At 39.6% G+C, this 27,920-nt stretch overlaps 1 non-coding gene across 1 annotated transcript; it reads right to left on the bottom strand.

The window, feature by feature from the left end:
- Positions 1-18,529: 18,529 nt before the first annotated feature.
- Positions 18,530-18,636, bottom strand: LOC128287626 (small nucleolar RNA R71). The gene has a single exon (XR_008278325.1). It is a non-coding gene; the product is annotated as a small nucleolar RNA R71 (small nucleolar RNA).
- Between the last annotated feature and the right edge of the window lie 9,284 nt (positions 18,637-27,920).

Genomic DNA, 27,920 nt, shown 5'->3' with positions numbered 1-27,920 from the left:
CGTAGGATAGTTGTACTTTTTCGCAAACAGGTGTGTAAACATGGCCCTAATCGTAGATCGACAAAAGCCAAAATAAGTGACTGTTGACGCTACACGGGTGTGCGCTTGCTCATGTGTTAGTTTGAATACCTAAACATAGGTGTATGAACGTTGAGGCCATCCATGAACGATTTCATAGGCCAAGACCTTTTTGGGCCATGGTGGGCCGAAATGGGCTGTGTGGGCCCCACGGGCATATGGGCCCCACACGGGTAAACCACACGGAAATGTGGAGAAAATTGGGCTAGGTTGTGTAATCCATACGACTAAGGCCATTTCTAGGCTATGTGGGCCACATGAGACTGTGGGCTCACATGGGCCGCATTATGGGCCTTGGGCCCATTTCACTGATTGACTGTTTAGGTTGTACAGGTTGCCCGAGATACCTGTGGACTTTCTATTGGGTTGGTAAGTATACCTAGTCCCTAAATTGATAAATGACTATTATGCCCCTGTGAGGTAGAATAACTATTATGCCCTCATGAGATGTATGACTGTATTCACACATGCCATTTTATTTATAATGCATATCTGTATGATATTATGATATGTTGTATGGGGATGGGCTTATTATGATTAGAGGAAGTGTACTGTACTGGTAGCTCTGCTGCAATTACTATCTAGTGCCGCAACCGTGCTATATTTGGAGTGTAAGGATGGGTGGGTTGATTTTATTCCTATATAGAGTGTAGGGCTGGACGGAGTGGAGTGTAGAGCCTGGTTGGGTAGGGTTTTTAATTGCATATATGTACTGCTACTATCACTAAATTGGGCTAAGGCCCACACTGATACTGATACAGTAATGGGCTAAGGCCCTAACTGAAATGGAATTGTTACTGGTATAGGCTTAAACCCAGACTGTATCTGCCTACTACATCATTGGCTGTATGTTTATTAAGGGATTACACACTGAGTTTTCGTAAACTCACCCTTCTGTTTATCTCTGCAAGTAATCCCAGTCTTAGGCAGGTCGGTGCTGCGAGGGACTCAAAGGTGGCCACACAACAACATGGATTTTCTTATTAGATTTTAAATTATAAGTATATTAATCTGGGTATCTTTTTGTGTAATAAGGCTTCTATAGATTTTAATCTTTAATTTAGGTTTTAATTATTTTGATTTATAACTGCTACAATAGGATAAGACGCGATTTTCTTTCAAAAGATAAATGTTTCTTAAAATACCAAGAATACGTAATTGTTTAAGAGCTTCCGTAAGGGACAAAGTTTTCAAAGTTAAAGACATTTTAACAACAGTAACCTTTAATAAACGATATGTTTTAAAATCATCATTAAGAACACATAACAAAGGTAAATATAGAAAAAGGAGTTTTCTTTTGATATCATGCTTTGTGAAAAACACTTCAATATGGCATCGCCAGATTCGTCCATAATGTCTAGGCTAATTTTGGGGTGTTACATTTAGTGGTATCAGAGCTAGATTGCAAAACTCGACTATGGATTTGGGTTTCTTTTAAAAACTTGAAATTCCAAAAAGAATTGTTTCAAATGATTTGAAAGTATTTTTTAAATGTTTTTGTCGAATGTGTGGTACACCGAGTTGTCGGCACTAATTCTGTAAGTTCTCTAAAAATACTGTTTGTTTAAAGTGAACTACTGAGACTACTGTAGGTAGTAGATTGTACTGAAATACTCTAGTTTAGGGTAAAATTAAAACTATAGTACTGCGATCTGCGTAAACGAACTCTGAAATACTGATACTGCTTTTCATAAAATATTCTTTAATAAACGCTAGAACTGTAATCGAATGCATAAAATTTTCAAAACAGATAAAGCGTAATTCGATATGAGCACCGAGGTACTCATGGAAAGGGTATAATAGGCCGCGGCGGAGGCCGTGGAGGTGCTCGGGCTGGGTCTTCGTTATCTCGCCACATGTCTAAAGTTAAAGCTAAAGAGGCACCAGCTTCACCTATGACTGAGACTTGGTCTCACGATCGTGTGACTGGGACGACGCATTATGTTTTGAATTCTGGAGAGGGTCATTGGGCCCAAAACTGCTACTGTAGGCCATGGGTCAATTATGGAATGACTTCAGTCTAATGGGGATGAGATTTTTAGGGGTATTGCTAGAGTTTCCCCTAATGTGGCTGAATATTAGATTGAGGCCACAGAGAGGATCATGGACGACATTGGCTGCACCCCCGAGTAGAAACTAAAGGGTGTAGTGTCATTATTGTAAAATGAAGCCTATCAGTGGTGGCTTACAGTTAAAGAGGGCAGTCAGCCCGATCAGTTGACTTCGAAATTTTTCAAGACTATATTCCAAGAAAGGTATGTGGGCGCTAGTTATGTAGATGCCTGGAGGAGAGAGTTTCTGAACTTGACTCAGGGGCATAAATCAGTGGTTGAATATGAGGCTAAATTTTTACAATTGAGCCGCTATGCGTGTGGGATGGTGGCAACTGAATATGAGTGTTGCGTTCGTTTCAAGGACAACTTTAGAGATAGTCTACAGGTTTTGATAGCTCCATATAGGGAGTGAGATTTTGCTGCTTTGGTTGATAAGGCGAAGATAGCCAAGGAAATGAAGCGCTGAGTGCCATAACTGTGAGATGGAGAAGGGTAGGAACAAAAGGGATTCGGAGCCCTCAAGTTCATTTCAGAGGCCTAAGAAAAAGGCCAGAGTTGATGGGCCAGTCAGAGTTGGGCCCCCTATTACTGCTACTGGACCGTAACCCTGTGCGGATTGTGGAAGACACCATCAGGGCGAATGCTGGAAATAGATTAGAGCATATTTGAGGTACGGATCATTGGAACAACGTATCAGAGATTGCCCACAGAGGCCCGAGTAGATGGAAGCTGCAGGTTTGGGTAATGTACAGCCGCCAAGGGGTAGTCGGTAGCCATCAAGAGGCCGTGGTCAGGCCAGAGGTGGAAATGGATCAGGCCATGGTCAGAGCGCACCGGGCAGAGGTACTGGTTATACTGATGTGAGGCAGCCAGCTTTGGTTTATGCTGCACATCACCGAGAGGACGGAGATGCCTCAGATGTTATCACGGATACGTTCTTTATTCATAATTTACCTTATACTGCACTAATTGATGTTGGATCCACGCATTTCTATATAGCATGTACTGTATCTAAGACCTTGGGTTTAATGGTTGAAAGCACTACGAGTGAGGTTACTGTGTTGAGTCCATTAGGGTAATCAGTGAGAGCAAATAAATTGTTCAGAGATGTACCTTTAGAGGTTCAAGGAACTATCTTTTTGGCGGATTTGATTAAACTCCCTTTTGGAGAATTCAACTTAATACTGGGTATGGACAGGTTGGTTACACATTAAGTGAACTTGGATTGTGCTACCAAGTGGATGGTACTAAAAACTACAGAGGGTGGCGAGGTAGTCGTGATTGGAAAACGTCAGAATTATTTGTCAAATGTGATTTCTGTGCTTAGGGTCGAGAAATTGGTTTGTAAGATTTGTGAGGCGTCTCTAGCCTACATTGGTGTTTTAGATTCCGAGGGTTCTTCTATTAAGGATATCAGAACAATCAAAGACTATCTGGATGTTTTTCCTAATAAGCTACAGGGGTTACCTCCAAATCGTGAAGTTGAATTTGGGATTGAGCTACTACTTGGTATAGCTCCGGTGTCCATCACCCCTTATAGAATGGCACTGAAGGACCTTGTGGAGCTTAAAGCTCAGATTCAAGATTTATTGGATTGAGGGTGCATCCGCCCAAGTGTGTCTCCATGGGGAGTACTGGTTTTATTTGTGAAAAAGAAGGATGGATCTATGCGTATGTGCATCGATTACCGGCAACTGGATAAATTGACTGTTAAGAACAAGTACCCCTACCGAGAATTGATGATCTATTCGACCAATTTCGCGGACCTTCGATTTTCTCTAAGATTTATCTCTGATCAGGGTACCACCAATTGAGAGTTAAAAAGGCTGATGTATATAAGACAACGTTTAGGACTCGTTATGGTCATTACAAGTTTCTAGTGATGCCGTTTGGACTGACGAATACACCAGTGGCTTTTATGAATCTGATGAACCGAGTGTTCTAACCCTATCTGGATTGGTTCGTAGTGGTTTTTATTGATGACATCCTCGTATATTCGAGGAATGAAGATGAACATGATGCACATCTCTGAGTTGCTCTGCAGATTCTGATAGAGAAACAATTGTACGCCAAGTTCAATAAGTGCGAGTTCTGGTTACGAGAGGTAACATTTCTGGGCCATGTGGTATCTACTGAAGGAATTAGGGTGGATCCTTAGAAAATTGAAGCTGTTCTAGACTGGAAGCTGCCTAAGACTATATCTGAGATTCAAAGATTTCTGGGTCTAGCAGGGTATTATAGACATTTTGTTGAGGGGTTTTCGTTGATTGCTGCACCTCTGACTAAGTTGTTGCGTAAATGGGTGCCGTTTGACTGGACTAATAAGTAGCAAGAGAGTTTCAAGAAACTTAAAAAGGTTCTGACTGAGGCCCCTGTCTTAATACAGCCAGAGTCTGGGAAAGAATTCACTGTCTACAGCGATGCATCACATATTGGTTTGGGATGTGTGTTGATACAAGAAGGTAAGGTGTGTGACATCCCTAAATTGACCCTAGTCGGAAAGTGGTTTCGGGACCACTAAACCGAGTCATAATAATAATTAACCATCATAATTGATGCTCATTATATGTATATATGCATGTGTGAAAATTTCATGTTTGGATTTTGTTAATTGTAAGTGAATTTTTATCAAATAAGACTTATGTGAGAAAATTTAGAAATGTGCTAGGCAAATGTAAGGTGGCCTATTAATACATGTGGGAAAGTGTTGTCCTTGCATGTCAAATTAGCCAAAATGAAGCATGATGGCGGCCATGCTATGGGTGGAAACATGTCTCCAACATGTTAGACTAGTGATGCATGTAGGAAACAATAAAATAAGAAAGTTAGCATTAAAGAAATGGAAAAAGAAAATGATGATAACAAAAAAAAAAAAGAGTGTGGATGCTTCCCCCTTGCGGTACATGAGAGAAACAAAACAAAGAAAGAAAGAAAAAAAAAGTGTTCATTCTCTCATTTTCTCCTTGCTTGGCGAATGTACTAAGACGAAAGGGTGGGGAAGCTTGAGAAAATCAGTCATGGGAGTTTGCTAGACTAAGGTATGTTGATGTTATCCATGAGATTTATGCATGTTTTAGTTGATAGTTTGAGTTCCACCTAACCCATGGTCTAAACCTTTACCATGAAATGGGGATGATATTCGCCATGGGTGTTGTCTTCTTAGTATCATTGATGTTTGATGTTTGATGTTGTGGTGGTGAGGCATGAAGATGAGTTAAGGTTCAACTAAGGTGGATTTGTGGATGTTATTTGCATGCTAAAAGTAAAGCTTGAAATGATGCATGGTATGGTGTTGTATGGCATTTGGCCATGGTAGGAAATAAAAGGAAACTATGTTCGTTGTTCATGTCATTTGAATGAGAAGTGCTAGTAAGGTGAAGTACAAATGTTAGTGTTTGATTTACTAGTGTATATATGCATACTAGCCTAGTTGTGAACTTGAATCAAATTGGTGTTAAGTCGATACAAGCGACCTTACTTGTTGAATGTATCAAGTGTGGAAATCGGCCTTAACATGGATGTGTATGTTCGGCCACATGAACGAATACATATGTTGATGTGTATATTCGGCCTTAGGTAGCCTATTGATGGCCTTAGCTTTTCCTTGATGCTTGAATGAATTGTATTGAATTGCTTGATGTAATATAAAATGTGCATGACCAATGTGTATCCAAGCAAAAGGGTGGCCATATGACCATTTAAACTCCTTGTCATATTCGCCATAAGCTAGCATAATGAGGTTTTAATAAGTTAAATTTGTGTGAACTAGCTCAAGAACTCAAAGGATCAAAGTTGGACAAGGGAAAGACAAAGTAATTGAATAGCCATTGAAAACGATGCGACAACATCCGAGGTAAGTCATTAAGCATATATTTGGTATTGATTTAAATGATCATAATATATATGCAATTGTGTTTAATGAATTGATGTGTAAATGAAAATGTATGTGTATGGAATGATGCCATTGTTGAATGTATAAAGGCAGCAAAATGCATAAGGTATTGGTCACGGCACTAAGTGTGCGGGTATAAATGGACACGGTGACAAGATTGGCACTAAGTGTGCGGGTTTAAAATTGTACAGCACTAAGTGTGCGAGTTTGATTCTATAGCACTAAGTGTGCGAGCTGAAAATATATAGCACTAAGTGTGCGGATTCACTATATGCTCTTGTATTACAATTGGCACTGAGTGTGCGACATTATCGAGTTAATCCCGGACAGCGAATCGGGTAAGTACCTTGAGCTCATGACGAATAGGCAATATGTTCATGCTCGGGGTTGAGCTTGGTAAGCTTTAAATCTATGTGATGATTGCAATTGTGTGATTGTGGTGAAAATGAGTTAGTGTGTGAAAATGCCTCAAATATCTTATCGTATAAATATGGAATGTGGATGTATGGCTTGGTATGAGATTGAACCGAAAGGTCCGAGGAATTATGGTATAGTTCCGATATGGATGAAGTACCTAGCCTTGTTTCATTGTTTCACTTTGTGATGAATTTAGCTAATGGATAATTGTAAAGTGCTTATGACTTACTGAGTTATAAACTCACTCGGTGTTTTCTTGTCACCCATTTTAGGTCTCTTGGACTCGCATTGTTGCGTGCTCGGAACCGTCGTTGAAGTCATCACACCGGCTGGAGACCTTTTGGTATTGTCTTCGTAGTTGAACTAGGAGAACAATTGGCATGTATAGGCTATTATATTTTGTTGAATTGTGGGTTGTAAACTTTAAGCCATGTGAAATGGCCTATGTGGTCGTCGAGTGGGATGCTAGAACCTATAGCCACGAGTCTTAGAAACTTTAATTTTGATAAGGTGGCCATAATTTGTGTCATGTATGATGGATGATTTAGGGCCAAGGAAAGATTCATGAAATTGGCATAGTCTACTGCAGTAACTGTTGCGGACAGCAGCAGTGAGATGAGATTGAAAAATCACTAAAAATAGTAGAAGTAGAATTAAATAGTGAATAAATTATGAAATTGAACCTTGATGAATCTATTTTTATATGGACGAAACAAAACGACCATATGAGCAGTATACTGAGAGATATTAAAGTTCTCGTGAGACAGGGCTGGAACGGTTTCTGGGTCCCCTGTCGCGACTTTGAAAATTTACTATAAATTATCCAGAAAGAATTAGAAGTCATGCCTTATATGTGCAGATTCCATTTTGAGTCTAGTTTCATTAGAAACAATCGGCACCAGTATTAAAGCCCTGTACAGAGAGATATTCAAGTTGTAACGCACGAAGGTCAGTGTAGTCGACCCCTGTAACATGGGTGACTTTAACTAATAAACTGTACCAATTGACCCGACCAAAAATTATAAAAATAAATCCATGGATGGATATATGAGTCTAAATTCAGGGAAAATTTACGGAATCAGTTTCTGAGTTTTGGAACTCGAGATATGATTTTTAAGGTGACAGTGATGCAGTTTTCCAGCCTGTCTGGAAATGCCAAATTGGTTGGTACTTTGAGAGGATTTGGCCCGTTAACCCCTCGTGTCCGACACCGGCGACGATCACGGGTTCGGGGTGTTACAATTTTATTGGTATCAGAGCCATGGTTTAGTCGGTTCTAGGACTGCCATAGAGCGTGTGAGTCTAGCTATACATGCCAATTTGTTAGTGCTTAATAATGTGATGACTTCTGATGGTTGAAATTTTTGTTTTATTTAGCGATGGAACCCGGGATAGAGAGACCCTTGGCGGATGACGTTGAAAGTGTAGCGGCTGCCCCCGCGCAAGGGACACCGCCTGTTGAGCCTCAGTCATCCGCGAATAATTAAAATGAAGGGGCGAAACAAGCCTTCTTCACCATGATGAATGAGTGGGTCGCATAATATGCCCGAACCAACCCTACGCCCAACCATTCCCAAATTTAAATACTCCACCCCAAGAGCCCATAATGCCTTCGATTCGATCCTGAGGCCGAGTAAACCACCAGAGACCTGATTAGGAAGCGGGGAAATGAGGAGTTCAAGGCCATAGTCACTGATGATGCTTTGAAAGAGCCGAATTCTGGCTCGATAACACCATTCGAGTGTTAGATGAACTGTCATGCACACCCGATGAATGTCTTAAGTGTGCTATATCCTTGTTACGAGACTCAGCTTACTATTGGTGGAGGACTTTAATTTCCATAGTCCCAAATGAACGAGTTACTTGGGATTTCTTTCAATCCGAATTTCGAAAGAAATACATTAGTCAACAGTTCATCGATCAGAAGCGTAAGGAGTTCTTGGAACTCAAGCAAGGCCGATGATCAGATCTCGAATACTGAACATGAGTTCGTAAGACTTAGTCGGTATGCTTTCGGAGTGTGTGGTTGATGAGGTTACTATGTGTAAAAGATTTGAAGAAGGATTGAATGAAGAGTTAAAGTTACTAGTGGGAATTTTGGAGATAAAGGAGTTCGTGACACTAGTCGAACGAGCCTGCAAGGCGGAAGAACTTGGGAAGGAGAAGAAGAAGGCTGAATTTGAAGCAAGAGATTACCGTAAGAGATCAATGAGTAAAGCTCCGTTCTCGGCTGTAAAGAGGTTCGTGGAGGACACCAAGAAGTCGAGGCGATCATGGAATTTCCATTAGAGCCCGACCATCGGCGGACTCCGAGCTACTTGGTAGCTAGTGTGGGCAATAATCGTCAAGAGAGACCTGAATGCCCCCAATGTGGAAGACGACACCTAGGTGAATGTTGGGGTAAGTCTGCTTAATAGGGCTCATTATGTATGTGGTTCAAGGACCACTTCATTAGAGATTGCACGAGCTAAATGAGAAGAATAAGATGCAAGGTGCAAGATCTAGTGGGGCGACGGTTAGAGGTAGACCCCGAGGATTTCGAGGAGGTAGGGGTGGTAATCGGAAGGAGCCACCGATGCGGCTGTTCGATCCGAGACCGTGCTCTCTAGAGCATATGCCATCCAGCAAGACGAGAGAGGCATCCTCCCCGACGTTATCACTGGTACTTTTGCTCTCTTTGATACTAGTGTGATTGCATTGATTGACCCGCTCTACTCATTCTTATATATGTGAAACTTTAGCATCCAAGAAGACTCTACCGTTGAGTCTCTCGAGTTCGTAATTCAGCGTGTCAAACCCTTTGGGTCAATACGTACTCGTTGATAAAGTGTGCAAGAGATGCCCCTAATAATTCGAGAATCTCGCTTTTCCTACCGATCCGATGCTTCTACCATTTGATGAATTCGATGTTATTCTTGGTATGGATTGGTGACCGTACATGATGCAAAGGTGGATCGCAAAAGGAAAACCATTGATTTGAGGAGTGCAAATAATGAGGTAGTCCGAGTCGAGTCTACTAATTTAAAAGGGTGCCGCGATAATATCTTCTATGACCGTTCGGAGATATGTGAAAAGAGGTGTGAAACATACCTTGCGTATGTGTTTGAAAGTAAAGAGACGGAAAAGAAACTCGAATCGGTACCAGTGGTTTGTGAGTATTCGGATGTTTTTCCGGAGGAGTTACCGGATTGCCACCGGTTCGAGAAGTGGAATTCGACATCGGTTGTACTTGGGTACTACGCCGATCTCAATAGCTCCGTGTCGTATGGCATTAACGGAGTTAAAGGAATTGAAGGTTCAATTGCAAGAAGTGACGGATAGAGGTTTCGCCGACCGAGTTTTTCTCCATGGGGCGCACAAAGATTGTTTGTGAAAAAGAAGGACGGAAGCATGAGGTTGTGCATCGACTATCGTCAACTCAATAAAGTGACGATAAAGAATAAATATTCGTTGCCACGAATTGACAATTTGTTTGATCAATTAAAGGGAGCCTCGGTGTTTTCAAAGATAGATTTGAGGTCGGGGTACTATCAGTTGAGGGTCCGAGAATCGGACATACCCAAAACCACTTTTAGAACGAGGTATGGTCACTACTGAATTCTTGGTGATGCCGTTTGGGCTCACTAATGCCCTAGGTGTTTATGGATTTAATGAATAGAATTTTCAGGCCATACTTGGATCGGTTCGTAGTTGTATTTATCGATGACATTTTGGTCTATTCGAGAGATGAAACTGAACATCTGAACACCGAGGCTAGTGTTGCAAATCTTACGAGATAAGCGATTATACGCAAAGTTCAAGAAATGTGAATTTTGGTTGAAAGAGGTTAGCTTTTGGGGCACGTGGTGTCTGCATGACGGGTGTCGGGTGGACCCGAACAAAATTTCGACCATAGTCGATTGGAAACCACCAAGGAATGTTACCGGTTAGGAGCTTTTGGGGCTTGCGGTTATTACCGACGATTTGTAAAAGGTTTCTCGACGATAGCCACGCCAATGACGGTTACTCCAAAAGGATGTTAAGTTCGAATGGACGGAGAAATGTCGAAAAGTTTCGATCAACTGAAAGCTTATTTGATGAAGCCCCAATTCTAGTGCAACCCGAATCGGGCAAAGAGTTTGTCATTTATAGTGACGCATCCCTACTTGGGTTGGGTTGTGTCTTGATGCAAGAAGGGCGAGTTGTGGCCTATCGTCGAGACAATTAAAGCCACATGAGAAAAATTATCCGACCCATGATCTCGAATTGGTCGCCATCGATTCGCCTTAAAGATATGGCGACATTACTTATTTGGTGAGAAGTGCCATGTGTATTCGGATCACAAAAGTCTCAAATATTTGATGACCCAAAGAGACTTAAATCTGCGACAAAGCGATGGCTCGAGTTGTTGAAAGATTATGAGCTCGTCATTGATTATCACCCGAAAGGCTAATGTGGTTGCGGATGCCTTAAGCCGAAATCACCGCTTGCTTTACTGACGATGAATGTACACTTGTCTATCCTACCCGACAATGTGTTGGTAGCTGAATTGAAAGCCAAACCATTATTGATACGTCAAATTCGTGAAGCTCAGAAAGTCGACGATGAGTTGGTTGCAAAACGGGATGAGTGTGTTCCGAACAAGGACTCGGAATTTCAAATCGATAATGACGATTGTTTGAGGTTCAAAAGTCGTCTGTGTGTTCCAAAGAATTCGGAACTTATTCCAATAATTTTGAACGAAGCCCATTGTAGCCGAATGGCAATCCACCCGGGGAGTACGAAGATGTACAACGATTTGAAATGTCGGTTTTGGTGGCATGGTATGAAACGAGACATCTCTGATTTTGTTTCGAGATGTTTAATATGTCAACAAGTGAAAGCGGAACATCAAGTGCCTTCAGGATTACTTCAGCCGATCACGATACCCGAGTGGAAATGGGATCGAGTCACAATGGACTTTGTATCCGACTGCCATTGTCGGTGAGTAAGAAGGATGCGATTTGGGTCGTTGTCGATAGATGACTAAGTCGGCTCACTTTATCCTCAGACGTCTGGATTTTTCAATGGACAAACTAGCCGAATTGTACGTTTCTCGATTGTGAGTTTACACGGGTGCCTATTTCCATCGTGTCGGATAGAGATCCGAGATTTACCTCGCGATTTTGGAAGAAGTTGCAAGAAGCTTTGGGTACCAAGTTGCATTTCAAAGACCGCCTTTCATCCCCAAACCGATGGTCAATCCGAACGGATAATTCAAATACTCGAGGATATGTTGAGATGTTGCATCCTTGAGTTTAGTGGTTCATGGGAGCAGTATTTACCTTTGATTGAATTCGCTACAACAATAGCTTTCAATCAAGTATTAAGATGGCGCCTTACGAGGCTTTATACGATCGTAAATGCCGTACCCCATTATTCTGGTGAACTTAGTGAAGGTAAATTCTTGAGGTTGATTTGGTTAAAGATGCCGAGCAAAAGTTCGAGTAATTCGTGAAAGTTTGAAAGTCGCCGGATCGCCAAAAGTCGTATCTTGGATTTGAAAAGGAAAGATATTGAATATCGGGTTGGAGACAAGGTCTTTCTCAAAGTTTCGCCTTGGAAGAAGGTGCTTAGATTTGGTCGTAAGGGCAAATTGAGTCCGAGGTTCATCGGGCCATATGAAGTATCCGAACGAGTTGGGCGATCGCATATCGATTAATTTTGCCCTCGAGCTCGAAAAGATTCACAACGTTTTTCATGTCTCGATGCTTGACGATATAGGTCGATCCATCGCACGTAATTGCTCCATCGAGATTGAGATTCACCTAATTTGAGCTATGAAGAGGAACCGATTCGCATTATGAGGCGTGAAGTAAAAGAGTTGCGCAATAGGAAAATCCGTTAGTGAAGGTGTTGTGGCATAAACACGGAATGGAAGAAGCCACTTGGGAACTTGAGGACTCTATGAAAGAGCGATACCCGAGCCTATTTACGGTAAGATTTTCTGGGACGAAAATTTCTTAAGTGGGGAGAGTTGTGACATCCTAAATTGACCCTAGTCGGAAAGTGGTTTGGGACCACTAAACCGAGTCATAATAATAATTAACCATCATAATTGATGCTCATTATATGTATATATGCATGTGTGAAAATTTCATGTTTGGATTTTGTTAATTGTAAGTGAATTTTTATCAAATAGGACTTATGTGAGAAAATTTAGAAATGTGCTAGGCAAATGTAAGGTGGCCTATTAATACATGTGGGAAAGTGTTGTCCTTGCATGTCAAATTAGCCAAAATGAAGCATGATGGCGGCCATGCTATGGGTGGAAACATGTCTCCAACATGTTAGACTAGTGATGCATGTAGGAAACAATAAAATAAGAAAGTTAGCATTAAAGAAATGGAAAAGAAAATGATGATAACAAAAAAAAAAAAGAGTGGATGCTTCCCCCTTGCAGTACATGAGAGAAACAAAACAAAGAAAGAAAGAAAAAAAAGTGTTCATTCTCTCATTTTCTCCTTGCTTGGCCGAATGTACTAAGAAGAAAGGGGGAAGCTTGAGAAAATCAGTCATGGGAGTTTGCTAGACTAAGGTATGTTGATGTTATCCATGAGATTTATGCATGTTTTAGTTGATAGTTTGAGTTCCACCTAACCCATGGTCTAAACCTTTACCATGAAATGGGGATGATATTCGCCATGGGTGTTGTCTTCTTAGTATCATTGATGTTTGATGTTTGATGTTGTGGTGGTGAGGCATGAAGATGAGTTAAGGTTCAACTAAGGTGGATTTGTGGATGTTATTTGCATGCTAAAAGTAAAGCTTGAAATGATGCATGGTATGGTGTTGTATGGCATTTGGCCATGGTAGGAAATAAAAGGAAACTATGTTCGTTGTTCATGTCATTTGAATGAGAAGTGCTAGTAAGGTGAAGTACAAATGTTAGTGTTTGATTTACTAGTGTATATATGCATACTAGCCTAGTTGTGAACTTGAATCAAATTGGTGTTAAGTCGATACAAGCGACCTTACTTGTTGAATGTATCAAGTGTGGAAATCGGCCTTAACATGGATGTGTATGTTCGCCACATGAACGAATACATATGTTGATGTGTATATTCGGCCTTAGGTAGCCTATTGATGGCCTTAGCTTTTCCTTGATGCTTGAATGAATTGTATTGAATTGCTTGATGTAATATAAAATGTGCATGACCAATGTGTATCCAAGCAAAAGGGTGGTCATATGACCATTTAAACTCCTTGTCATATTCGCCATAAGCTAGCATAATGAGGTTTTAATAAGTTAAATTTGTGTGAACTAGCTCAAGAACTCAAAGGATCAAAGTTGGACAAGGGAAAGACAAAGTAATTGAATAGCCATTGAAAACGCGCGACAACATCCGAGGTAAGTCATTAAGCATATATTTGGTATTGATTTAAATGATCATAATATATATGCAATTGTGTTTAATGAATTGATGTGTAAATGAAAATGTATGTGTATGGAATGATGCCATTGTTGAATGTATAAAGGCAGCAAAATGCATAAGGTATTGGTCACGGCACTAAGTGTGCGGGTATAAATGGACACGGTGACAAGATTGGCACTAAGTGTGCGGGTTTAAAATTGTACAGCACTAAGTGTGCGAGTTTGATTCTATAGCACTAAGTGTGCGAGCTGAAAATATATAGCACTAAGTGTGCGGATTCACTATATGCTCTTGTATTACAATTGGCACTGAGTGTGCGACATTATCGAGTTAATCCGGACAGCTTAATCGGGTAAGTACCTTGAGCTCATGACGAATAGGCAATATGTTCATGCTCGGGGTTGAGCTTGGTAAGCTTTAAATCTATGTGATGATTGCAATTGTGTGATTGTGGTGAAAATGAGTTAGTGTGTGAAAATGCCTCAAATATCTTATCGTATAAATATGGAATGTGGATGTATGGCTTGGTATGAGATTGAACCGAAAGGTCCGAGGAATTATGGTATAGTTCGATATGGATGAAGTACCTAGCCTTGTTTCATTGTTTCACTTTGTGATGAATTTAGCTAATGGATAATTGTAAAGTGCTTATGACTTCTCGAGTTATAAACTCACTCGGTGTTTTCTTGTCACCCATTTTAGGTCTCTTGGACTCGCATTGTTGCGTGCTCGGAACCGTCGTTGAAGTCATCACACCGGCTGGAGACCTTTTGGTATTGTCTTCGTAGTTGAACTAGGAGAACAATTGGCATGTATAGGCTATTATATTTTGTTGAATTGTGGGTTGTAAACTTTAAGCCATGTGAAATGGCCTATGTGGTCGTCGAGTGGGATGCTAGAACCTATAGCCACGAGTCTTAGAAACTTTAATTTTGATAAGGTGGCCATAATTTGTGTCATGTATGATGGATGATTTAGGGCCAAGGAAAGATTCATGAAATTGGCATAGTTCATCGCAGTAACTGTTGCGGACAGCAGCAGTGAGATGAGATTGAAAAATCACTAAAAATAGTAGAAGTAGAATTAAATAGTGAATAAATTATGAAATTGAACCTTGATGAATCTATTTTTATATGGACGAAACAAAATGACCATATGAGCAGTATACTGAGAGATATTAAAGTTCTCGTGAGACAGGGCCGGAACGGTTTCTGGGTCCCCTGTCGCGACTTTGAAAATTTACTATAAATTATCCAGAAAGAATTAGAAGTCATGCCTTATATGTGAAGATTCCATTTTGAGTTTAGTTTCATTAGAAACAATCAGTACCAGTATTAAAGCCCTGTACAGAGAGATATTCAAGTTGTAACGCACGAAGGTCAGTGTAGTCGACCCCTGTAACATGGGTGACTTTAACTAATAAACTGTACCAATTGGCCCGACCAAAAATTCTAGAAATAAATCCATGGATGGATATATGAGTCTAAATTCATGGAAAATTTACGGAATCAGTTTCTGAGTTTTGGAACTCGAGATATGATTTTTAAGGCGACAGTGACGCAGTTTTCCAGCCTGTCTGGAAATGCCAAATTGGTTGGTACTTTGAGAGGATTTGGCCCGTTAACCCCTCGTGTCCGACACCGACGACGGTCACGGGTTCGGGGTGTTACAAGGTGGTGGCATATGCATCTCGTCAGCTTAAGACTCATGAGGCGAATTATCCTATGCATGACTTGGAATTGGTCGCTGTGGTATTCTCACTAAAAATTTAGAGGCATTTACTTGTACGGTGAGAAGTGTATCATTTACACGGATCACAAGCCTCAAGTATCTCCTCACTCAAAAGGAGTTAAATCTTATGCAGCATAGATGGATTGAGCTACTTAAAGACTATGACTATATGATCAAATACCATCCTGGAAAGGCCAATGTAGTGGCTGACGCACTGAGCCGTAGGGCAATGACTGATCTGAAGGCGATGTTTGCTTGTCTCAGCTTATTTGATGATAGCAGTCTGTTGGCTGAACTTCAGGTTAAATTGACATGGATTGAGAGATCAAGGGTAAAAAGCTGAAGGATGAGTCACTGGGTCTTCGATTCCGACAGATTAAGAATGATAGCACATCAGATTTTAGATTGAATAGCAAAGGGGTGCTATGTTTCCGTGGAAGAGTTTGTGTACTGAAGGATACTGATTTGAGGCAGTCTATATTGCAAAAGGTGCATCGTAGCCTTTATGCTATGCATCCCGGTGGAAACAAGTTTTATCGAGACCTTTGTGAGTTGTATTGGTGGCCAGGTCTCAAGCATGAGGTTACCGACTTCGTGGGTAAATGCCTGACTTGCCAGTTGGTTAAGGCTGAACATCAGTTGCCTTCAAGGTTGCTTCAGCCAGTTAAGATTCCACTTTGGAAGTGGGAGACAGTAACTATGGACTTTGTTAGTGGGCTACCCCTAACGCCTTCTAAAAAGGATTCAGTATGGGTCATCGTGGATTGATTGACCAAATGTAACCATTTCATACTAGTTTGTATCGATTAATCATTGCCGAAGCTGGCTAAACTGTATGTGTTTGAAATAGTGAAACTGTATGGGGTACCGGTTTCCATAATATCTGATAGAGATCCTCGCTTCACGTCTCGATTTTGGAAGAAGTTACACGAGGCTTTGTGATAAACCATAATATATACATATTTTTACCCCATGCTTGGCATATTTATGAATGATTTTTCCTTGGTTTTAGTGAATTTGATGCTCCTAATCCTTTAATTTCATGTTATATACTCAAGAGAGCTTAGGAAAGGAAAAAGTGCGGGAAATGGGCCAAAAATGGACAAATTGGGCCTAATTCAGTGTTTTACATGGCCTAGGCACTTCCACACGGGTGATCTACACGCTCGTGTGTGACACACGGGTAGACCACAGGCCAGTGTGTCATGGCCGTGTCGACCCTAAACTAAGTCAGAATTGCACACGACCTGAGCATCTTCACACGGGCGTGGCACACGGTCATGTCCCTATCGAGCCCAAGTCTAATTCTACTCAGAAAAGGTTAATTTTGGGCTGATTTGGGCATTCCAAAGTCTATTTAAAGACCCTAGCAGAGGATTAAGGGGCACAGAGAATAGAAGGCAGAAAATACTCAAGAACAGCCATCGGGATCAGCTCAGAAAGAGGATCTACATCAAAACTGAAGATTTCCATCCAATTTCCTAGAAGTTCTTTGGGTTTATTTATGTTTTGTTGTTTTCCAATTTTTGAGATGTTTTCCATTATTATGAACTAAACTCCCTAAATACCTAAGGGATCTGAAACCTAAGACAAATCTTATTACTCTTTGAATTATATGATAAATACTTATTCTTCTTCTTAATTGTGAGATTTAACCCATGCTTTAATATTCCAGGATATTAATTCAGGTTTTTGATGTGCTTATTCAGTGAAGCAAAAATCCCTATCTAAGAGTATGCAATCCTAGAGATAGGACGACATAAATCTGCCGGATTAGAGTAAAATCTAATAAAGGAATCCATAGATCGAGTTAACACGACTATAGGGGTTTTAATTAGAAAGAGTTTCGATTAATCAACCTAGAGTCAGTTGTTTTTAGTCTCGAGAGAGATATTAACATAAATCAGGGATTCCTACGGATTAAGTCAAATGAATAAATCGTATAATTCAGAGGTAATAAGTGATGTCTAGGTGAATTCTTCCTTGGGTATTGTCTTCTCCATCGATTTTCCAAAAGTATTTTCCAACTTTAATCTTTATCATAATCTTAGTTAATTAGTTAATTAGTTTTAGATTAAAAATTCTCTTAATTGTTAGGATAGATAATAAAAAAATAGTAATTACTAGTACTTTTAGTCCTCATGGATACGATATTTCCGGTCTTACCATAACTATACTATTGTTCGATAGGTGCACTTGCCTTAGTCAAACTTTTAGTTAGTTTAGCAACCATCAAGTTTTTGGCACCGTTGTCGGGGACTAAGATATTAGGAACACTTAATTTTTATTACTTTAGCCATTTTTATTTTTATTGCAATTTGATTTTGTTTTTATTTACTAAATTTTCTTTTCTTTACTTCTGGCAGGTTTTTTTTATAGTTTATTACTAGAAGAAACCCATCAGGACCTTTACTTTTTGATAGCGAAATCAAAAGCACAGCTTGTAGAAACCGAAGAGAAATAAGACGAAGCCTACAATACATAAAGGAAGAGTGAGAGGCCGACATTTATACCACAACCAAGGAGATGGCTGATAATCAGAATAATCCATTACCTCCTGTGGTTGCTGTAAATCTAGTAAATCAGAATCCTACTCCTCGTACTATGTATGATTATTCTAAACCTACTTTAACAAGAACTAAATCGAGTATAGTTAGAGCTGCTGTTGCTGCAAATAATTTTGAACTGAAACCTAACACGATTCAAATGATACAACAGTTTGTTCAGTTTGATGGTTTGCAGGACGAGTATCCAAACACTCATTTAGTAAATTTTTTGGAATGCTCAACACCTCTAAGATCAATGGCAATTCTGATGATGCCATTCACCTTCGGTTGTTTCCATTCTCATTGAGGAATAAGGCTAAACAGTGGTTGAACTAGTTACCGCGAGGGTCAATCACCACTTGGGAACAAATGACCGAAAAATTTTTGCTTAAATATTTTTTGCTAGCTAAAATAGCTAAATTAAGGAATGATATCTCTTCTTTTATACAGTTTGATTTAGAAACACTTTATGATGCATGGGAAAGATACAAAGATCTATTGAGAAAGTGCCCTCACTATGGATCTTTTGGCTACAAGTTCAAACTTTCTACAACGGTTTGAATCCCTCGACTAGACAAATGGTTGACGCGTCCACTGGTGGAGCTATCAATATTAAGGCACCTGAAGAGGCTTATAAGTTCATAGAAGAGATGTCACTGAATAATTATCAGTAGCGAGTTATGAGGACAAAACTGACGAAAGCAGTCGACGTTTTTAACGTCGACTCGATTACTATGCTTTCAATCAGGTAGAACTTTTGAATAGAAAAATTGATGGTTTACATGGTTCTACATAGGTTCACCCAGTAATGCAGTGCAATACAAGCGGAGGTGGAATGAGCAATTTAGAATATCCATCCTATGGCCTTAACATGGAGAACGAGCAAATGAATTATATGGGTAATAATCCTCAGCCTCAAAATAATCCTTATAGTAACACTTACAATGTACGTTGGAGGAACCACCCAAATTTCTCATGGGGAGGCCAAGGAAATCAAAGACCACCACCCCCTTCAAGCTTCCAACAACAACCGTACCAGCAATAAATGATGACAAAATTTATTTCCGTAGTGGAGACTCATTTTCAGAACACTGAAACCACACTTAAAAATCAGCAAGCATCAATTCAAGGGCTCAAGATCAAATAGGATAGCTGGCTAAGATGATTTTAGAAAGACCACTAGGGAGTTTACCTAGTAATACCAAACCCAATCCAAAAGAGCATGTGAAAGCAGTTACATTAAGAAGTGGGAAAGTATTAGCTGAATTTGAAAAGAAGCTGCCACCAGAAGCTGACAGAAAAGAAGATGAGGAGGAAAAACTTGAAAACAATGAAAAACTAGTGTTTAGGGAATATAAACCGCCAATCCCATACCGAGCAAAGTTAAAGAAAGACGTATGGATGCACAATTCGGTAAATTTCTTAAACTTTTTAAAAAATTACATATTAACTTACCTTTTGTTGAAGCTATCTCGCAGATGCCTACATATGCAAAATTTTTGAAGGAGCTTTTAACAAATAAAAGGAATTTTGAAGAATTATCTACAGTGAAACTCAACGAGGAGTGCTCGGCCATACTTCAAAATAAACTGCCAACCAAACTGAAAGATCCAAGAAGTTTTACTATTCCCTGCTTAATTGGTAGTTTAAATGTTGAGAAGGCGCTAGCTGATTTAGGCACTAGCATTAATCTGATGCCCTACAAAATGTTCAAGCAACTTGGCCTTGGGGAACCAAAACCTACTAGGATGAGTATTCAACTAGCTGGCAGATCGGTTAAATATCATAGGGGCATTATAGAGGATGTTCTCGTAAAAGTAGATAAATTTATATTCCCTGTTGATTTTGTTGTGCTTGACATGGATGAGGATGTTGCGGTGCCTTTAATTTTAGGTCGTCCATTTTTAGCCACTGCTAAGGCTGTTATTGATGTGGGTGATGATAAACTTGTGCTTAGGGTAGGTGACGAAGAGATTATTTTTAGAATTTATGATGCCATGAGATTTTCTAGGAACCATAATGACTTATGTTATTTTATTGACTCTATTGATCATGCTACTCAATATTCTTTACAGGAAATTGTACATAAGGACACATTGGAACTGTGTCTTACCCAAGGAGAAGAGGTAAATGATGATGATTCTACGATAGGTAAGATAAAAGCTAAACTAAATTCCAATGAGCCTTCACTGAGACAAAGGAACTACAAGGGTATTGAGGTAAACAATGAATTAAAATTAAAGCCCTCTGTTGAAGAACCGCCTAAGTTGGAATTAAAGCAACTACCAGATCATTTAGAATATGCGTTTCTTGGAAATAATTTCACATTACCAGTGATTATTACTTCAGATTTATAGCCAACTGAAAAAGACAAGTTACTTCAAGTATTAAAGGAGCACAAAACAGCCATAGCTTGGAAAATTTCTGACATAAGAGGGATCAACCCTTCTTTTTGCACACATAAAATTTTAATGGAAGATGAATACAAACCATGTGTGCAAGCTAAAATATGATTGAATCCTAACATGAAAGAAGTCGTAAAAGCTGAGGTAATTAAACTTCTAGATGCTGGAATTATTTATCCTATTTCTGACAGTTCTTGGGTGAGTCCTGTGCAGGTTGTTCCTAAGAAAGGAGGCATGACTGTTGTGGCCAATGAAAAGAATGAATTAATTCCAACGCGAACAGTCATGGGATGGAGAGTTTGCATTGACTATAGGAAATTGAACGATGCTACAAGAAAAGATCACTTTCCCTTACCATTCATTGATCAAATGTTGGAAAGATTATTTGGATATGTATTATTGTTTTCTAGATGGACTCTCTGGTTATTTCCAAATTTCAATAGATCCTGAGGACCAAAAAAAAATGACATTTACATGTCCATACGATATGTTTGCTTATCGACGAATGCCTTTTGGATTATGTAATGCTCCTACTACATTTTAGCGATGCATGTTGGCCATTTTTTATGAACTCATGGAAGACATTATGGAGGTATTTATGGATGACTTCTTGGTAGTCGGTAACTCTTTCTATCTTTGCCTTAAAAATTTAAAATGAGTCTTAATGAGATGTGAGGAAACAAACCTTGTACTAAATTGGGAAAAAAGTCACTTCATGGTTCGTGAGGGAATTGTGTTAGGCCACAAATTTTCTAGCCAGGGAATCGAGGTTGATAAAGAAAAATCTGAAACTATTGAGAAACTACCTTCCCCTAATTTAGTTAAGGCTATTCGAAGCTTTTTAGGTCATGCTGGATTTTATAGAAGATTTATTAAAGACTTTTCTAAAATAGCTAAGCCTTTAACGAATTTGCTAGAGAAAGATGTACCAATTTCAGTTAGGAATGTTTAGAAGCATTTAATACTCTTAAAAATAAATTAATTAATGCTCCAATTTTGTAGTAGGTGTGGTTCTTAGACAGCGGAAAGACAAGCACTTTCAACCGATCTATTATGCTAGTAAAACTTTGACAGTCGCACAAGAAAATTATACGACGACTGAGAAAGAATTGTTGGCTGTGGTTTTTGCAATCGATAAATTTAAACCATATTTAATATTATCTAAAGTTGTTGTTTACACTGACCATTCAGCTCTTCGATACCTCCTTACTAAAACAGATGTAAAACCTCAACTAATAAGATGTATTTTACTGTTGTAGGAATTTGATTTAGAAATTCAAGATAAGAAAGGAGTAGAAAATCTTGCAGCAGATCATCTATCTAGATTAGAAAACCCACATCTCAAGGGACTTGACGAACAGGAGATAAATGACTCGTTCCCTGAAGAACTACTCTTTGCTATATCTGACTCTCAGGAACCTTGGTTTGTAGACATTGCGAATTATTTAGCTACTAACGTTATACCAAAAGGGTTGAAACATCGGTAAAAGAAGCGATTCTTCACTGATGTGAAAAACTATTTTTGAGAAGAACCTTTTCTTTTTCGTATATGTGCAGATCAGGTAATTCGAAGATGCATTACAAAGACAGAAGCAATTAAAATTTTGGAACATTGCCACTCAGGACCGATTGGAGGACATTACAGTGGAACTAAGACCGCACATAAAACACTCGAATCAAGTTTTTACTGGCCCACACAATTCAAAGATGAAAACAAGTATGTTGTTACTTGTGATAGATGCCAACAAATAGGTAATATATATAAATGTGATGAAATGCCCCAAATGTACATGCTTTCATGTGAGATATTTGATGTATGGGGTATTGATTTCATGGGTCCATTACCTAGCTCGTTTGGAAATAAATACATATTAGTAGCCGTTGATTATATGTCTAAATGGGTGGAAGCCCAAGCCTTACCTACTAATGATGCTAGAGTAGTGGTGAAGTTCCTTAAGAAATATTTCTCTCGATGTGGAGCACTTAGAGCAATTATCAATGATAGGGGTACTCATTTCTGTAATACTCAATTTGATAAAACCCTTAAGAAATATGGAGTTTACCACAGAAAAACTGCCCCTTACCATCCTTAAACTAGTGGACAACTCGAAGTCGCTAACTGAGAGCTTAAACGCATCCTACAAAACACTGTAGAGTCAAATAGGAAGGATTGGGCAAAAAAAAATAGATGATGCTATATGGGCCTATAGAATCGCTTTTAAGATCCTCATAAGAACATCTCCTTACAGACTTGTTTATGGGAAGAGTTGTTATTTACCGTTTGAACTAGAACATAAAGCATTCTGGGCTATAAAATTTCTGAACTTTGATCCGAAACTCGCAGGTGAAAAGAGATTGATGTAGTTGAACGAGCTACATGAATGGCGAGCTAATGCCTATGAGAACTCACGATTATACAAGGAAGCAACGAAGCACCGCCATGATGCTCGTTTAAAGTAACATAAGCAATTTGAAGTTAGAGATCTTATCCTGTTGTACAACTCAAGGCTCAAATTGTTTCCTGGGAAGCTTAAATCACGATGGTCAGGTCCTTTCGTAGTCTAAACTGTCTTTCCATATGACACAATAGAGGTAAGTCACCCAACCCAAGGCACTTTCAAGGTAAATGAACATCGTCTTAAACTTTATAATGGTGAGGATTTTAAAGACAATGGAGAGGAGCTACAACTTCACTAACCCCCCTAACATTCCTGCAAGGTAAAGTCGAGCTTAGACTCTAAACAAGTGCTTCTTGGGAGGCAACCCGAGCACTAATCCCACTAAATTACTTAGTTTATTTTTCCATTTGTTTTACAATCTAACTGCCGGTATTCTTGGCATACACGGCCTAGCACGGCATACGGGCGTGCTTTAGGCCGTGGGATCCCCACAGGTAGGAGACACGGTGTGGCAATAGCCGTGCTAAAATAGGACAAACATTTTCCCAAGATAGGATGACACACAGGCTGCAATAAATCGCCCGGCTGTGTGATGTGGTCGTGCGTACTACACGGCTAAGGGACACAAATGTGTCCCAGATCGTGGTGAAACTGCACTTTAATTACCAAATAAATAAGCAGAGACATGGTATACATAAAATCACCATGGTCGTTTGAGGCGGCCATGGAAGCCACATGGTCATTAACACGAGCGTGCTTGAGGCCGTGTGAGAACTTGCCCAAAGATCAAAACATTCAACAAAGTCAGAATAGAGCACGGGTTAATGCCACGGCCGTGCCCAAAAGCCGTGCGCAATCCTGACTAAAAGACACAGGCGTGTTGGACCAACCACGGGCGTGGGAGAAACGATTCAATCACCACATGCCCATGCGATGCGGCCGTGGGAGCCACAAGGCCTATGCACACGAGCGTGCCCACAGGCCGTGTGCGATACTAACTTAAATCACTAGACCATAAACACAAGTCATGGACACGAGTGTGGTGTAACGAACACGGGTGTAGGAGAAATTAACGAATGTGCACACGGACGTCTGATTGGGATGTGCGCACCACACGACTTGTGGACACGGGCGTGTCAAAGGGATCGTACACAACACTGACTAAGATTTCACAAAAAACACGGGCTAGGAGCACACCACCCACGGCTGTGTGGCCCAAAACGGGGCTTACACGACCATGGCCCCTTTTTTATTTCCCTACCCTAACCCTAATTTTCCCCTATCCCTTTCAAAATCTACTATTCACCCATCTTCTCCACCTAGCCCTCTCTCCTTCTCCAGTATTATTCCTCATTTCTTTTCCCTTTCTATTCATTCCTACTTCTTTTTCTCCATTTTTCTTTCCTTCTTCTCCATCTTCCTTTCTTATCTCCGTCTTCTTCTCTTTTCTTTTCCTCTTCCCCTCTCTTCTCCCTCCCCCTCCGACCACCACGCGTCGCTGCATGCCACTGCACCCCATTGCCAACCACCACTCTCGGTTTTATTTCTTGTATCCCTAACTCTGTTTTACTATTTTAATCTTCCATATTATGTCAATTATTACTATTACTACTCTTAGTGCTTTATCAATATTCTATTTCTTTTTCTATTTGACTGGATTATTATTACTACTCTTACTTTAGTGCTTTTGTGATTCCTCCTTCGTCATTGATTCAAGTAAAGCTTAAGCCATTAGTAATATACTATATAGAATTTAGGACCATGTGTTTTGTTAAGTAAATTCATAGTTGCTTATATATTGAGTAATCAATTAGTTAGTTTTTTTTTAGGTATTATGATTCTATTTATTTCGTCAGCCTAATTAAAATACATTTGGATGATTGTTCTTATTCATTTGGTTGCTATATTGATTCGAGTCATATGATTACTTTCGTAGATACCATGACGAACCCAAAAGGCAAGAAAATTGCAGTCCCTGCCTCTAAAAAATGAAAAGGAGTGACATCCTCCTCGGGTCCCACCACTGAGATACGACATCCATTCCTCCAATTTCCACCAGGGCCCCATGAGGAATTATTTCAGATCCTATGTGCCCGACCCCTTGGAAGGGGTTTTTGCATCGATTGGACCGCATTAGAGCAAGTCCACCTAGCTGATCTGGTTAGGGCCCTCCTAGCCACCACTCTGTGGGACCGATTTTTTGACATCATTGAGCCGGCATATCTAGAGTTCACTTTGGAACTATGCTCGACATTTCAGTTGCAGGCAGTTATGGCGGAGCACGACAACCCAGGAACAGTCTAATTTTGCCTTGGCGGTCTAGTACGACAATTGAGTGTCCCAGAATTTGGAGTTGCTTTGGGACTCTATACAAACGATTTCATGGGGACCGACAACTTTCCCCACCTCCACCGCCGCATCCACTATGCGCCTTTATCATGTTGGAATGCCATAATGCCTGCTACAGGCATCTATGACCCCAACCACTCCAAGGCATCGGCTCTAGCTCTAGCTCTGCAATATCTCCACTCTCTTTTGGCACATACATTAACAGGGAGACGAGAGAGAACTGGTGTCGTTAACACTCATGACGCATACTTCCAGTGGAGCATGAGGCAGGGGCACATTTTTTATCTAACCTACTTCATCGCCCTTGCCTTTCGCCATCAAACCAAGCGACACCAAAAGGGAGTCATTAGACTTGGCTCATATGTGACTCATCTAGCGCGATACTTTGAGTTCCTGAATACAGTGACACGGTCCTCTTCACTCATGCTCATTGGCCAGATGTCCCTATAGGGCATCCAAAGTATGCTCCATATGCGGATGATTGAGTGTCGTCGTGGGTTCAACCCTCCTCAATATCGACTTGCATGAGCTGCCAATGAGGATGACACCGAGGATATTCCTGACGGTATCCCTGCTTTTCAGGAGGACCCACCTTCTCAGCTACCACCGAGTCACCGGCCAGTTCATGCGGCTGCTTCATTGTCTGATGTTTCTGACCACCTTCATCGCTTTGAGCAATACTGCACTCAGTGATTTGACAGTATCCAGCCGACTCTACAACAAATTTGCCAACATTTTCACATATCGCCTCCAGCACCACCACCTCAGGATCCAGCTGTCGATGAGGACTTTTAAGTCCATTTAATTTTCAATTTTTTTATTTTTTTATTTTTGCGTTTATTTTTGTCTTTATTTATCATTTTCTTAAAAGACGTTTATTAGTATAATTTGATTTTTCTTTTATCTAATTATTTCATTATTACTAACCATAACCACTCTATCAATATAAATCCCTTAAACATTGCTGATGGCATCACAGTGTCAAAAGGTTCAGTCGATGGGTGCTACTTAGGAATAAACAAACAATCCTCCAGGACTGCCATGTCCTGCTCGACCACGACCATAGCCATCACGACACCGACCACCACGATAACCTCTTCGCTGGGCACTGTGATTGTGGAACCCAACCTCTACCACCACCTTCACCTATGTCTACATATCACGTACACATCACGTCCAATGTCTCTAAACCCGCTTCTGCTCTTTCAAGGACTACATCCAAATTCAGGGCAGTTTCACTTTCCCCTTACTTTCTGATATTATGCTTATAATTATTATTATCTATCTTTGTACATTGAGGACAATGTACATCTTAAGTATGGGGAGGTTATTTATGTAATTATCAGAAAATTCCTGACTCAAATAATTTTCTAATATCACTATTAGAATGAATTTTGATTGATTTATGATTTTTATTGATATGTTTTGAATTAAATCATAGGTAACTGTGCATTGATTGTTTAAACTTTTAGACATTAGAGGATCAAACATGATAAGTTGACTTTTGAGAATTAAAACTGCTAGGTTATTTCCTTGAATTGAGGTATTATCTTGAAGTTTTGAATTTGCAGGATTGACATCAAATACCCATAATTGTCGTGAGATTTTGAGATTTTCTTGCTCACTTATTTTTCTTATGAGTGTGTCAACATTGATTCACTATTCTAGAACTTGCATCGATTATACATGTCGAGACCACACCTTTCATTTGATATACTAAAATGATAAAGGCACTTAGGTTTTAACCCATTTACCATATAAAAAGCCTACCTACATAATTAACCCTTAGTGAACCCCTTTGAGCCTTAACTATTGTTTCTTGACTTTTCCCCTTAATATTAACCCACAACTTAACCTTTTTTGATTCGATAAGTATTTCTACCTTTTTATTGACTCCCTTTTTATCGAGATTTGATTTAATTAGTTACTTAATTATGTTCGTTCATTCCAATTGCTGATTTATTTCTTTTTATGTACTATCCATTATTATACTTGTTTTTATTCTTAAAAGAAACCGTATATTTATATTCATTCAGTTATATATTGTTCTAAAGAGCTTGGATAAGTTAAAGTTGTTATATTGAGAAAAAGCTCACATCATTAGTTCCGGATAGTTCGAATTCTGGCATTTTCTTTTTGTAATTCAGTGATTAGCTTTATTTTTTCTAGGTTTGGTAATTTATTAAATTAATCTCGATTCTAGCCCTCTTTTTTAGCCTTTACACACACCTTTAACCCAAGCCCCATTACGACCTGGTTAAAAACCTTTTTATTTGTGTATCATCTCATTTATAATGGTAGAGAATTGATTTTCATGCAAGCCTATGGTAATAACTTCTCATGTTTGACTATTGAGTGCTTAATTATTGAACCTTAAACACTTTAAGTGATTTGAGTGAATCATTATTGAGGATGTCAACCTTGTCAATTTGTAATTAAAGGTGATTACTTAGACAAAGGGGGATACCTATGATTTTATGATTGAAATGCTCAGTTTTGATTGTTTGAAACTTTAATGATCTTTCAGTTAAGCTCTTAACATATGATTACTTGTGGATTATTTCGAACATTATTGATAAGAACTATAAGCTAAGAAGAATTTATTTTAATTGTGAGTTGAGGATTTTGCTTGAGGACAAGCAAATGCTTAAGTGT

This window comes from Gossypium arboreum, chromosome 13 (genome assembly GCF_025698485.1).
Source record: "Gossypium arboreum isolate Shixiya-1 chromosome 13, ASM2569848v2, whole genome shotgun sequence".
Lineage (NCBI taxonomy): Eukaryota > Viridiplantae > Streptophyta > Magnoliopsida > Malvales > Malvaceae > Gossypium > Gossypium arboreum.
This window is presented reverse-complemented; position numbering and strand designations above follow the sequence as displayed.